This window comes from Pagrus major, chromosome 24, assembly GCF_040436345.1.
Source record: "Pagrus major chromosome 24, Pma_NU_1.0".
Taxonomy (NCBI): domain Eukaryota; kingdom Metazoa; phylum Chordata; class Actinopteri; order Spariformes; family Sparidae; genus Pagrus; species Pagrus major.
Genome location: NC_133238.1, coordinates 186,193 through 200,555, shown reverse-complemented (window position 1 = coordinate 200,555; position 14,363 = coordinate 186,193).

The window sequence follows — 14,363 nt, the reverse complement described above, 5'->3', positions numbered from 1 at the left end:
AATCCTTTTTTCAGTAAAATTCAGCTTTCTCTACTGCACAGTGCAAAAAGACGCTTCTATCGCTCTGAAACGCTCAAAATTGACATAATCCAGTTTGCACCTCTAATGAATGAAAGTGCAGGAAAAAACATGTTTGCCATGAAATAGATCCAAATTCAGCAAGTCCAGGCTAGGAAACTTGTTTGAAAATCCTTTTTTCAGTAAAATTCAGCTTTCTCTACTGCACAGTGCAAAAAGACGCTTCTATCGCTCTGAAACGCTCAAAATTGACATAAGCCAGTTTGCACCTTTAATGAATGAAAGTGCAGGAAAAACCTTGTTTGCCATCAAGAAGATCCAAATTCAACCAGTTCAGGCTAGGAAACTTGCTTGAAAATCCCTTTTTCAGTGAAATACAGCTTACTCTACTGCAGAGTGCCAAAACTTGCTCCTATCGCTCTGAAACGCTCAAAATTGACATAAGCCAGTTTTCACCTCTAATGAATGAAAGTACAGGAAAAACCTTGTTTGCCATCAAGAAGATCCAAATTCAACCAGTTCAGGCTAGGAAACCTCAGTGAAAAACCTTTTTATAGTGAAATACAACTTTAGTTACTGCACAGTGCAAAAAGAGGCTTCTATCGCTCTGAAACGCTCAAAATTGACATGAGTGAGTGTTCACCATAAATGAATTAAAAGACAGGTGAGACCATGTTTGCCATGAAATAGATCCAAATTCAGCAAGTCCAGGCTAGGAAACTTGTTTGAAAATCCTTTTTTCAGTAAAATTCAGCTTTCTCTACTGCACAGTGCAAAAAGACGCTTCTATCGCTCTCAAACGCTCAAAATTGACATAAGCCAGTTTGCACCTTTAATGAATGAAAGTGCAGGAAAAACCTTGTTTGCCATCAAGAAGATCCAAATTCAACCAGTTCAGGCTAGGAAACTTGTTTGAAAATCCTTTTTTCAGTAAAATTCACCTTTCTCTACTGCACAGTGCAAAAAGAGGCTTCTATCGCTCTGAAACGCTCAAAATTGACATGAGTGAGTGTTCACCATAAATGAATTAAAAGACAGGTGAGACCATGTTTGCCATGAAATAGATCCAAATTCAGCAAGTCCAGGCTAGGAAACTTGTTTGAAAATCCTTTTTTCAGTAAAATTCAGCTTTCTCTACTGCACAGTGCAAAAAGACGCTTTTATCGCTCTGAAACGCTCAAAATTGACATAAGCCAGTTTGCACCTTTAATGAATGAAAGTGCAGGAAAAACCTTGTTTGCCATCAAGAAGATCCAAATTCAACCAGTTCAGGCTAGGAAACTTGCTTGAAAATCCCTTTTTCAGTGAAATACAGCTTACTCTACTGCAGAGTGCCAAAACTTGCTCCTATCGCTCTGAAACGCTCAAAATTGACATAAGCCAGTTTTCACCTCTAATGAATGAAAGTACAGGAAAAACCTTGTTTGCCATCAAGAAGATCCAAATTCAACCAGTTCAGGCTAGGAAACTTGTTTGAAAATCCTTTTTTCAGTAAAATTCAGCTTTCTCTACTGCACAGTGCAAAAAGACGCTTCTATCGCTCTGAAACGCTCAAAATTGACATAAGCCAGTTTGCACCTTTAATGAATGAAAGTGCAGGAAAAACCTTGTTTGCCATCAAGAAGATCCAAATTCAACCAGTTCAGGCTAGGAAACTTGCTTGAAAATCCCTTTTTCAGTGAAATACAGCTTACTCTACTGCAGAGTGCCAAAACTTGCTCCTATCGCTCTGAAACGCTCAAAATTGACATAAGCCAGTTTTCACCTCTAATGAATGAAAGTACAGGAAAAACCTTGTTTGCCATCAAGAAGATCCAAATTCAACCAGTTCAGGCTAGGAAACTTGTTTGAAAATCCTTTTTTCAGTAAAATTCAGCTTTCTCTACTGCACAGTGCAAAAAGACGCTTCTATCGCTCTGAAACGCTCAAAATTGACATAAGCCAGTTTGCACCTTTAATGAATGAAAGTGCAGGAAAAACCTTGTTTGCCATCAAGAAGATCCAAATTCAACCAGTTCAGGCTAGGAAACTTGCTTGAAAATCCCTTTTTCAGTGAAATACAGCTTACTCTACTGCAGAGTGCCAAAACTTGCTCCTATCGCTCTGAAACGCTCAAAATTGACATAAGCCAGTTTTCACCTCTAATGAATGAAAGTACAGGAAAAACCTTGTTTGCCATCAAGAAGATCCAAATTCAACCAGTTCAGGCTAGGAAACCTCAGTGAAAAACCTTTTTATAGTGAAATACAACTTTAGTTACTGCACAGTGCAAAAAGAGGCTTCTATCGCTCTGAAACGCTCAAAATTGACATGAGTGAGTGTTCACCATAAATGAATTAAAAGACAGGTGAGACCATGTTTGAAATGAAATAGATCCAAATTCAGCAAGTCCAGGCTAGGAAACTTGTTTGAAAATCCTTTTTTCAGTAAAATTCAGCTTTCTCTACTGCACAGTGCAAAAAGACGCTTCTATCGCTCTGAAACGCTCAAAATTGACATAATCCAGTTTGCACCTTTAATGAATGAAAGTGCAGGAAAAAACATGTTTGCCATGAAATAGATCCAAATTCAGCAAGTCCAGGCTAGGAAACTTGTTTGAAAATCCTTTTTTCAGTAAAATTCAGCTTTCTCTACTTCACAGTGCAAAAAGACGCTTCTATCGCTCTGAAACGCTCAAAATTGACATAAGCCAGTTTGCACCTTTAATGAATGAAAGTGCAGGAAAAACCTTGTTTGCCATCAAGAAGATCCAAATTCAACCAGTTCAGGCTAGGAAACTTGCTTGAAAATCCCTTTTTCAGTGAAATACAGCTTACTCTACTGCAGAGTGCCAAAACTTGCTCCTATCGCTCTGAAACGCTCAAAATTGACATAAGCCAGTTTTCACCTCTAATGAATGAAAGTACAGGAAAAACCTTGTTTGCCATCAAGAAGATCCAAATTCAACCAGTTCAGGCTAGGAAACCTCAGTGAAAAACCTTTTTATAGTGAAATACAACTTTAGTTACTGCACAGTGCAAAAAGAGGCTTCTATCGCTCTGAAACGCTCAAAATTGACATGAGTGAGTGTTCACCATAAATGAATTAAAAGACAGGTGAGACCATGTTTGCCATGAAATAGATCCAAATTCAGCAAGTCCAGGCTAGGAAACTTGTTTGAAAATCCTTTTTTCAGTAAAATTCAGCTTTCTCTACTGCACAGTGCAAAAAGACGCTTCTATCGCTCTGAAACGCTCAAAATTGACATAAGCCAGTTTGCACCTTTAATGAATGAAAGTGCAGGAAAAACCTTGTTTGCCATCAAGAAGATCCAAATTCAACCAGTTCAGGCTAGGAAACTTGTTTGAAAATCCTTTTTTCAGTAAAATTCACCTTTCTCTACTGCACAGTGCAAAAAGACGCTTCTATCGCTCTGAAACGCTCAAAATTGACATGAGTGAGTGTTCACCATAAATGAATTAAAAGACAGGTGAGACCATGTTTGCCATGAAATAGATCCAAATTCAGCAAGTCCAGGCTAGGAAACTTGTTTGAAAATCCTTTTTTCAGTAAAATTCAGCTTTCTCTACTGCACAGTGCAAAAAGACGCTTCTATCGCTCTGAAACGCTCAAAATTGACATAAGCCAGTTTGCACCTTTAATGAATGAAAGTGCAGGAAAAACCTTGTTTGCCATCAAGAAGATCCAAATTCAACCAGTTCAGGCTAGGAAACTTGCTTGAAAATCCCTTTTTCAGTGAAATACAGCTTACTCTACTGCAGAGTGCCAAAACTTGCTCCTATCGCTCTGAAACGCTCAAAATTGACATAAGCCAGTTTTCACCTCTAATGAATGAAAGTACAGGAAAAACCTTGTTTGCCATCAAGAAGATCCAAATTCAACCAGTTCAGGCTAGGAAACCTCAGTGAAAAACCTTTTTATAGTGAAATACAACTTTAGTTACTGCACAGTGCAAAAAGAGGCTTCTATCGCTCTGAAACGCTCAAAATTGACATGAGTGAGTGTTCACCATAAATGAATTAAAAGACAGGTGAGACCATGTTTGCCATGAAATAGATCCAAATTCAGCAAGTCCAGGCTAGGAAACTTGTTTGAAAATCCTTTTTTCAGTAAAATTCAGCTTTCTCTACTGCACAGTGCAAAAAGACGCTTCTATCGCTCTGAAACGCTCAAAATTGACATAAGCCAGTTTGCACCTTTAATGAATGAAAGTGCAGGAAAAACCTTGTTTGCCATCAAGAAGATCCAAATTCAACCAGTTCAGGCTAGGAAACTTGCTTGAAAATCCCTTTTTGAGTGAAATACAGCTTACTCTACTGCAGAGTGCCAAAACTTGCTCCTATCGCTCTGAAACGCTCAAAATTGACATAAGCCAGTTTTCACCTCTAATGAATGAAAGTACAGGAAAAACCTTGTTTGCCATCAAGAAGATCCAAATTCAACCAGTTCAGGCTAGGAAACTTGTTTGAAAATCCTTTTTTCAGTAAAATTCAGCTTTCTCTACTGCACAGTGCAAAAAGACGCTTCTATCGCTCTGAAACGCTCAAAATTGACATAAGCCAGTTTTCACCTCTAATGAATGAAAGTACAGGAAAAACCTTGTTTGCCATCAAGAAGATCCAAATTCAACCAGTTCAGGCTAGGAAACCTCAGTGAAAAACCTTTTTATAGTGAAATACAACTTTAGTTACTGCACAGTGCAAAAAGAGGCTTCTATCGCTCTGAAACGCTCAAAATTGACATGAGTGAGTGTTCACCATAAATGAATTAAAAGACAGGTGAGACCATGTTTGAAATGAAATAGATCCAAATTCAGCAAGTCCAGGCTAGGAAACTTGTTTGAAAATCCTTTTTTCAGTAAAATTCAGCTTTCTCTACTGCACAGTGCAAAAAGACGCTTCTATCGCTCTGAAACGCTCAAAATTGACATAATCCAGTTTGCACCTTTAATGAATGAAAGTGCAGGAAAAAACATGTTTGCCATGAAATAGATCCAAATTCAGCAAGTCCAGGCTAGGAAACTTGTTTGAAAATCCTTTTTTCAGTAAAATTCAGCTTTCTCTACTTCACAGTGCAAAAAGACGCTTCTATCGCTCTGAAACGCTCAAAATTGACATAAGCCAGTTTGCACCTTTAATGAATGAAAGTGCAGGAAAAACCTTGTTTGCCATCAAGAAGATCCAAATTCAACCAGTTCAGGCTAGGAAACTTGCTTGAAAATCCCTTTTTCAGTGAAATACAGCTTACTCTACTGCAGAGTGCCAAAACTTGCTCCTATCGCTCTGAAACGCTCAAAATTGACATAAGCCAGTTTTCACCTCTAATGAATGAAAGTACAGGAAAAACCTTGTTTGCCATCAAGAAGATCCAAATTCAACCAGTTCAGGCTAGGAAACCTCAGTGAAAAACCTTTTTATAGTGAAATACAACTTTAGTTACTGCACAGTGCAAAAAGAGGCTTCTATCGCTCTGAAACGCTCAAAATTGACATGAGTGAGTGTTCACCATAAATGAATTAAAAGACAGGTGAGACCATGTTTGCCATGAAATAGATCCAAATTCAGCAAGTCCAGGCTAGGAAACTTGTTTGAAAATCCTTTTTTCAGTAAAATTCAGCTTTCTCTACTGCACAGTGCAAAAAGACGCTTCTATCGCTCTGAAACGCTCAAAATTGACATAAGCCAGTTTGCACCTTTAATGAATGAAAGTGCAGGAAAAACCTTGTTTGCCATCAAGAAGATCCAAATTCAACCAGTTCAGGCTAGGAAACTTGTTTGAAAATCCTTTTTTCAGTAAAATTCACCTTTCTCTACTGCACAGTGCAAAAAGACGCTTCTATCGCTCTGAAACGCTCAAAATTGACATGAGTGAGTGTTCACCATAAATGAATTAAAAGACAGGTGAGACCATGTTTGCCATGAAATAGATCCAAATTCAGCAAGTCCAGGCTAGGAAACTTGTTTGAAAATCCTTTTTTCAGTAAAATTCAGCTTTCTCTACTGCACAGTGCAAAAAGACGCTTCTATCGCTCTGAAACGCTCAAAATTGACATAAGCCAGTTTGCACCTTTAATGAATGAAAGTGCAGGAAAAACCTTGTTTGCCATCAAGAAGATCCAAATTCAACCAGTTCAGGCTAGGAAACTTGCTTGAAAATCCCTTTTTCAGTGAAATACAGCTTACTCTACTGCAGAGTGCCAAAACTTGCTCCTATCGCTCTGAAACGCTCAAAATTGACATAAGCCAGTTTTCACCTCTAATGAATGAAAGTACAGGAAAAACCTTGTTTGCCATCAAGAAGATCCAAATTCAACCAGTTCAGGCTAGGAAACCTCAGTGAAAAACCTTTTTATAGTGAAATACAACTTTAGTTACTGCACAGTGCAAAAAGAGGCTTCTATCGCTCTGAAACGCTCAAAATTGACATGAGTGAGTGTTCACCATAAATGAATTAAAAGACAGGTGAGACCATGTTTGCCATGAAATAGATCCAAATTCAGCAAGTCCAGGCTAGGAAACTTGTTTGAAAATCCTTTTTTCAGTAAAATTCAGCTTTCTCTACTGCACAGTGCAAAAAGACGCTTCTATCGCTCTGAAACGCTCAAAATTGACATAAGCCAGTTTGCACCTTTAATGAATGAAAGTGCAGGAAAAACCTTGTTTGCCATCAAGAAGATCCAAATTCAACCAGTTCAGGCTAGGAAACTTGCTTGAAAATCCCTTTTTGAGTGAAATACAGCTTACTCTACTGCAGAGTGCCAAAACTTGCTCCTATCGCTCTGAAACGCTCAAAATTGACATAAGCCAGTTTTCACCTCTAATGAATGAAAGTACAGGAAAAACCTTGTTTGCCATCAAGAAGATCCAAATTCAACCAGTTCAGGCTAGGAAACTTGTTTGAAAATCCTTTTTTCAGTAAAATTCAGCTTTCTCTACTGCACAGTGCAAAAAGACGCTTCTATCGCTCTGAAACGCTCAAAATTGACATAATCCAGTTTGCACCTCTAATGAATGAATGTGCAGGAAAAAACATGTTTGCCATGAAATAGATCCAAATTCAGCAAGTCCAGGCTAGGAAACTTGTTTGAAAATCCTTTTTTCAGTAAAATTCAGCTTTCTCTACTGCACAGTGCAAAAAGACGCTTCTATCGCTCTGAAACGCTCAAAATTGACATAAGCCAGTTTGCACCTTTAATGAATGAAAGTGCAGGAAAAACCTTGTTTGCCATCAAGAAGATCCAAATTCAACCAGTTCAGGCTAGGAAACTTGCTTGAAAATCCCTTTTTCAGTGAAATACAGCTTACTCTACTGCAGAGTGCCAAAACTTGCTCCTATCGCTCTGAAACGCTCAAAATTGACATAAGCCAGTTTTCACCTCTAATGAATGAAAGTACAGGAAAAACCTTGTTTGCCATCAAGAAGATCCAAATTCAACCAGTTCAGGCTAGGAAACCTCAGTGAAAAACCTTTTTATAGTGAAATACAACTTTAGTTACTGCACAGTGCAAAAAGAGGCTTCGATCGCTCTGAAACGCTCAAAATTGACATGAGTGAGTGTTCACCATAAATGAATTAAAAGACAGGTGAGACCATGTTTGCCATGAAATAGATCCAAATTCAGCAAGTCCAGGCTAGGAAACTTGTTTGAAAATCCTTTTTTCAGTAAAATTCAGCTTTCTCTACTGCACAGTGCAAAAAGACGCTTCTATCGCTCTGAAACGCTCAAAATTGACATAAGCCAGTTTGCACCTTTAATGAATGAAAGTGCAGGAAAAACCTTGTTTGCCATCAAGAAGATCCAAATTCAACCAGTTCAGGCTAGGAAACTTGCTTGAAAATCCCTTTTTCAGTGAAATACAGCTTTCTCTACTGCAGAGTGCCAAAACTTGCTCCTATCGCTCTGAAACGCTCAAAATTGACATAAGCCAGTTTTCACCTTTAATGAATGAAAGTACAGGAAAAACCTTGTTTGCCATCAAGAAGATCCAAATTCAACCAGTTCAGGCTAGGAAACCTCAGTGAAAAACCTTTTTATAGTGAAATACAACTTTAGTTACTGCACAGTGCAAAAAGAGGCTTCTATCGCTCTGAAACGCTCAAAATTGACATGAGTGAGTGTTCACCATAAATGAATTAAAAGACAGGTGAGACCATGTTTGCCATGAAATAGATCCAAATTCAGCAAGTCCAGGCTAGGAAACTTGTTTGAAAATCCTTTTTTCAGTAAAATTCAGCTTTCTCTACTGCACAGTGCAAAAAGACGCTTCTATCGCTCTGAAACGCTCAAAATTGACATAAGCCAGTTTGCACCTTTAATGAATGAAAGTGCAGGAAAAACCTTGTTTGCCATCAAGAAGATCCAAATTCAACCAGTTCAGGCTAGGAAACTTGCTTGAAAATCCCTTTTTCAGTGAAATACAGCTTACTCTACTGCAGAGTGCCAAAACTTGCTCCTATCGCTCTGAAACGCTCAAAATTGACATAAGCCAGTTTTCACCTCTAATGAATGAAAGTACAGGAAAAACCTTGTTTGCCATCAAGAAGATCCAAATTCAACCAGTTCAGGCTAGGAAACCTCAGTGAAAAACCTTTTTATAGTGAAATACAACTTTAGTTACTGCACAGTGCAAAAAGAGGCTTCTATCGCTCTGAAACGCTCAAAATTGACATGAGTGAGTGTTCACCATAAATGAATTAAAAGACAGGTGAGACCATGTTTGCCATGAAATAGATCCAAATTCAGCAAGTCCAGGCTAGGAAACTTGTTTGAAAATCCTTTTTTCAGTAAAATTCAGCTTTCTCTACTGCACAGTGCAAAAAGACGCTTCTATCGCTCTGAAACGCTCAAAATTGACATAAGCCAGTTTGCACCTTTAATGAATGAAAGTGCAGGAAAAACCTTGTTTGCCATCAAGAAGATCCAAATTCAACCAGTTCAGGCTAGGAAACTTGCTTGAAAATCCCTTTTTCAGTGAAATACAGCTTACTCTACTGCAGAGTGCCAAAACTTGCTCCTATCGCTCTGAAACGCTCAAAATTGACATAAGCCAGTTTTCACCTCTAATGAATGAAAGTACAGGAAAAACCTTGTTTGCCATCAAGAAGATCCAAATTCAACCAGTTCAGGCTAGGAAACTTGCTTGAAAATCCTTTTTTCAGTAAAATTCACCTTTCTCTACTGCACAGTGCAAAAAGAGGCTTCTATCGCTCTGAAACGCTCAAAATTGACATGAGTGAGTGTTCACCATAAATGAATTAAAAGACAGGTGAGACCATGTTTGCCATGAAATAGATCCAAATTCAGCAAGTCCAGGCTAGGAAACTTGCTTGAAAATCCCTTTTTCAGTGAAATACAGCTTACTCTACTGCAGAGTGCCAAAACTTGCTCCTATCGCTCTGAAACGCTCAAAATTGACATAAGCCAGTTTTCACCTCTAATGAATGAAAGTACAGGAAAAACCTTGTTTGCCATCAAGAAGATCCAAATTCAACCAGTTCAGGCTAGGAAACTTGCTTGAAAATCCCTTTTTCAGTGAAATACAGCTTACTCTACTGCAGAGTGCCAAAACTTGCTCCTATCGCTCTGAAACGCTCAAAATTGACATAAGCCAGTTTTCACCTCTAATGAATGAAAGTACAGGAAAAACCTTGTTTGCCATCAAGAAGATCCAAATTCAACCAGTTCAGGCTAGGAAACTTGCTTGAAAATCCCTTTTTCAGTGAAATACAGCTTACTCTACTGCAGAGTGCCAAAACTTGCTCCTATCGCTCTGAAACGCTCAAAATTGACATAAGCCAGTTTTCACCTCTAATGAATGAAAGTACAGGAAAAACCTTGTTTGCCATCAAGAAGATCCAAATTCAACCAGTTCAGGCTAGGAAACCTCAGTGAAAAACCTTTTTATAGTGAAATACAACTTTAGTTACTGCACAGTGCAAAAAGAGGCTTCTATCGCTCTGAAACGCTCAAAATTGACATGAGTGAGTGTTCACCATAAATGAATTAAAAGACAGGTGAGACCATGTTTGCCATGAAATAGATCCAAATTCAGCAAGTCCAGGCTAGGAAACTTGTTTGAAAATCCTTTTTTCAGTAAAATTCAGCTTTCTCTACTGCACAGTGCAAAAAGACGCTTCTATCGCTCTGAAACGCTCAAAATTGACATAATCCAGTTTGCACCTCTAATGAATGAAAGTGCAGGAAAAAACATGTTTGCCATGAAATAGATCCAAATTCAGCAAGTCCAGGCTAGGAAACTTGTTTGAAAATCCTTTTTTCAGTAAAATTCAGCTTTCTCTACTGCACAGTGCAAAAAGACGCTTCTATCGCTCTGAAACGCTCAAAATTGACATAAGCCAGTTTGCACCTTTAATGAATGAAAGTGCAGGAAAAACCTTGTTTGCCATCAAGAAGATCCAAATTCAACCAGTTCAGGCTAGGAAACTTGCTTGAAAATCCCTTTTTCAGTGAAATACAGCTTACTCTACTGCAGAGTGCCAAAACTTGCTCCTATCGCTCTGAAACGCTCAAAATTGACATAAGCCAGTTTTCACCTCTAATGAATGAAAGTACAGGAAAAACCTTGTTTGCCATCAAGAAGATCCAAATTCAACCAGTTCAGGCTAGGAAACCTCAGTGAAAAACCTTTTTATAGTGAAATACAACTTTAGTTACTGCACAGTGCAAAAAGAGGCTTCTATCGCTCTGAAACGCTCAAAATTGACATGAGTGAGTGTTCACCATAAATGAATTAAAAGACAGGTGAGACCATGTTTGCCATGAAATAGATCCAAATTCAGCAAGTCCAGGCTAGGAAACTTGTTTGAAAATCCTTTTTTCAGTAAAATTCAGCTTTCTCTACTGCACAGTGCAAAAAGACGCTTCTATCGCTCTGAAACGCTCAAAATTGACATAAGCCAGTTTGCACCTTTAATGAATGAAAGTGCAGGAAAAACCTTGTTTGCCATCAAGAAGATCCAAATTCAACCAGTTCAGGCTAGGAAACTTGCTTGAAAATCCCTTTTTCAGTGAAATACAGCTTACTCTACTGCAGAGTGCCAAAACTTGCTCCTATCGCTCTGAAACGCTCAAAATTGACATAAGCCAGTTTTCACCTCTAATGAATGAAAGTACAGGAAAAACCTTGTTTGCCATCAAGAAGATCCAAATTCAACCAGTTCAGGCTAGGAAACCTCAGTGAAAAACCTTTTTATAGTGAAATACAACTTTAGTTACTGCACAGTGCAAAAAGAGGCTTCTATCGCTCTGAAACGCTCAAAATTGACATGAGTGAGTGTTCACCATAAATGAATTAAAAGACAGGTGAGACCATGTTTGCCATGAAATAGATCCAAATTCAGCAAGTCCAGGCTAGGAAACTTGTTTGAAAATCCTTTTTTCAGTAAAATTCAGCTTTCTCTACTGCACAGTGCAAAAAGACGCTTCTATCGCTCTGAAACGCTCAAAATTGACATAAGCCAGTTTGCACCTTTAATGAATGAAAGTGCAGGAAAAACCTTGTTTGCCATCAAGAAGATCCAAATTCAACCAGTTCAGGCTAGGAAACTTGCTTGAAAATCCCTTTTTCAGTGAAATACAGCTTACTCTACTGCAGAGTGCCAAAACTTGCTCCTATCGCTCTGAAACGCTCAAAATTGACATAAGCCAGTTTTCACCTCTAATGAATGAAAGTACAGGAAAAACCTTGTTTGCCATCAAGAAGATCCAAATTCAACCAGTTCAGGCTAGGAAACCTCAGTGAAAAACCTTTTTATAGTGAAATACAACTTTAGTTACTGCACAGTGCAAAAAGAGGCTTCTATCGCTCTGAAACGCTCAAAATTGACATGAGTGAGTGTTCACCATAAATGAATTAAAAGACAGGTGAGACCATGTTTGCCATGAAATAGATCCAAATTCAGCAAGTCCAGGCTAGGAAACTTGTTTGAAAATCCTTTTTTCAGTAAAATTCAGCTTTCTCTACTGCACAGTGCAAAAAGACGCTTCTATCGCTCTGAAACGCTCAAAATTGACATAATCCAGTTTGCACCTTTAATGAATGAAAGTGCAGGAAAAAACATGTTTGCCATGAAATAGATCCAAATTCAGCAAGTCCAGGCTAGGAAACTTGTTTGAAAATCCTTTTTTCAGTAAAATTCAGCTTTCTCTACTTCACAGTGCAAAAAGACGCTTCTATCGCTCTGAAACGCTCAAAATTGACATAAGCCAGTTTGCACCTTTAATGAATGAAAGTGCAGGAAAAACCTTGTTTGCCATCAAGAAGATCCAAATTCAACCAGTTCAGGCTAGGAAACTTGCTTGAAAATCCCTTTTTCAGTGAAATACAGCTTACTCTACTGCAGAGTGCCAAAACTTGCTCCTATCGCTCTGAAACGCTCAAAATTGACATAAGCCAGTTTTCACCTCTAATGAATGAAAGTACAGGAAAAACCTTGTTTGCCATCAAGAAGATCCAAATTCAACCAGTTCAGGCTAGGAAACCTCAGTGAAAAACCTTTTTATAGTGAAATACAACTTTAGTTACTGCACAGTGCAAAAAGAGGCTTCGATCGCTCTGAAACGCTCAAAATTGACATGAGTGAGTGTTCACCATAAATGAATTAAAAGACAGGTGAGACCATGTTTGCCATGAAATAGATCCAAATTCAGCAAGTCCAGGCTAGGAAACTTGTTTGAAAATCCTTTTTTCAGTAAAATTCAGCTTTCTCTACTGCACAGTGCAAAAAGACGCTTCTATCGCTCTGAAACGCTCAAAATTGACATAAGCCAGTTTGCACCTTTAATGAATGAAAGTGCAGGAAAAACCTTGTTTGCCATCAAGAAGATCCAAATTCAACCAGTTCAGGCTAGGAAACTTGCTTGAAAATCCCTTTTTCAGTGAAATACAGCTTACTCTACTGCAGAGTGCCAAAACTTGCTCCTATCGCTCTGAAACGCTCAAAATTGACATAAGCCAGTTTTCACCTCTAATGAATGAAAGTACAGGAAAAACCTTGTTTGCCATCAAGAAGATCCAAATTCAACCAGTTCAGGCTAGGAAACCTCAGTGAAAAACCTTTTTATAGTGAAATACAACTTTAGTTACTGCACAGTGCAAAAAGAGGCTTCGATCGCTCTGAAACGCTCAAAATTGACATGAGTGAGTGTTCACCATAAATGAATTAAAAGACAGGTGAGACCATGTTTGCCATGAAATAGATCCAAATTCAGCAAGTCCAGGCTAGGAAACTTGTTTGAAAATCCTTTTTTCAGTAAAATTCAGCTTTCTCTACTGCACAGTGCAAAAAGACGCTTCTATCGCTCTGAAACGCTCAAAATTGACATAAGCCAGTTTGCACCTTTAATGAATGAAAGTGCAGGAAAAACCTTGTTTGCCATCAAGAAGATCCAAATTCAACCAGTTCAGGCTAGGAAACTTGCTTGAAAATCCCTTTTTCAGTGAAATACAGCTTTCTCTACTGCAGAGTGCCAAAACTTGCTCCTATCGCTCTGAAACGCTCAAAATTGACATAAGCCAGTTTTCACCTTTAATGAATGAAAGTACAGGAAAAACCTTGTTTGCCATCAAGAAGATCCAAATTCAACCAGTTCAGGCTAGGAAACCTCAGTGAAAAACCTTTTTATAGTGAAATACAACTTTAGTTACTGCACAGTGCAAAAAGAGGCTTCTATCGCTCTGAAACGCTCAAAATTGACATGAGTGAGTGTTCACCATAAATGAATTAAAAGACAGGTGAGACCATGTTTGCCATGAAATAGATCCAAATTCAGCAAGTCCAGGCTAGGAAACTTGTTTGAAAATCCTTTTTTCAGTAAAATTCAGCTTTCTCTACTGCACAGTGCAAAAAGACGCTTCTATCGCTCTGAAACGCTCAAAATTGACATAAGCCAGTTTGCACCTTTAATGAATGAAAGTGCAGGAAAAACCTTGTTTGCCATCAAGAAGATCCAAATTCAACCAGTTCAGGCTAGGAAACTTGCTTGAAAATCCCTTTTTCAGTGAAATACAGCTTACTCTACTGCAGAGTGCCAAAACTTGCTCCTATCGCTCTGAAACGCTCAAAATTGACATAAGCCAGTTTTCATCTCTAATGAATGAAAGTACAGGAAAAACCTTGTTTGCCATCAAGAAGATCCAAATTCAACCAGTTCAGGCTAGGAAACCTCAGTGAAAAACCTTTTTATAGTGAAATACAACTTTAGTTACTGCACAGTGCAAAAAGAGGCTTCTATCGCTCTGAAACGCTCAAAATTGACATAAGCCAGTTTGCACCTTTAATGAATGAAAGTGCAGGAAAAACCTTGTTTGCCATCAAGAAGATCC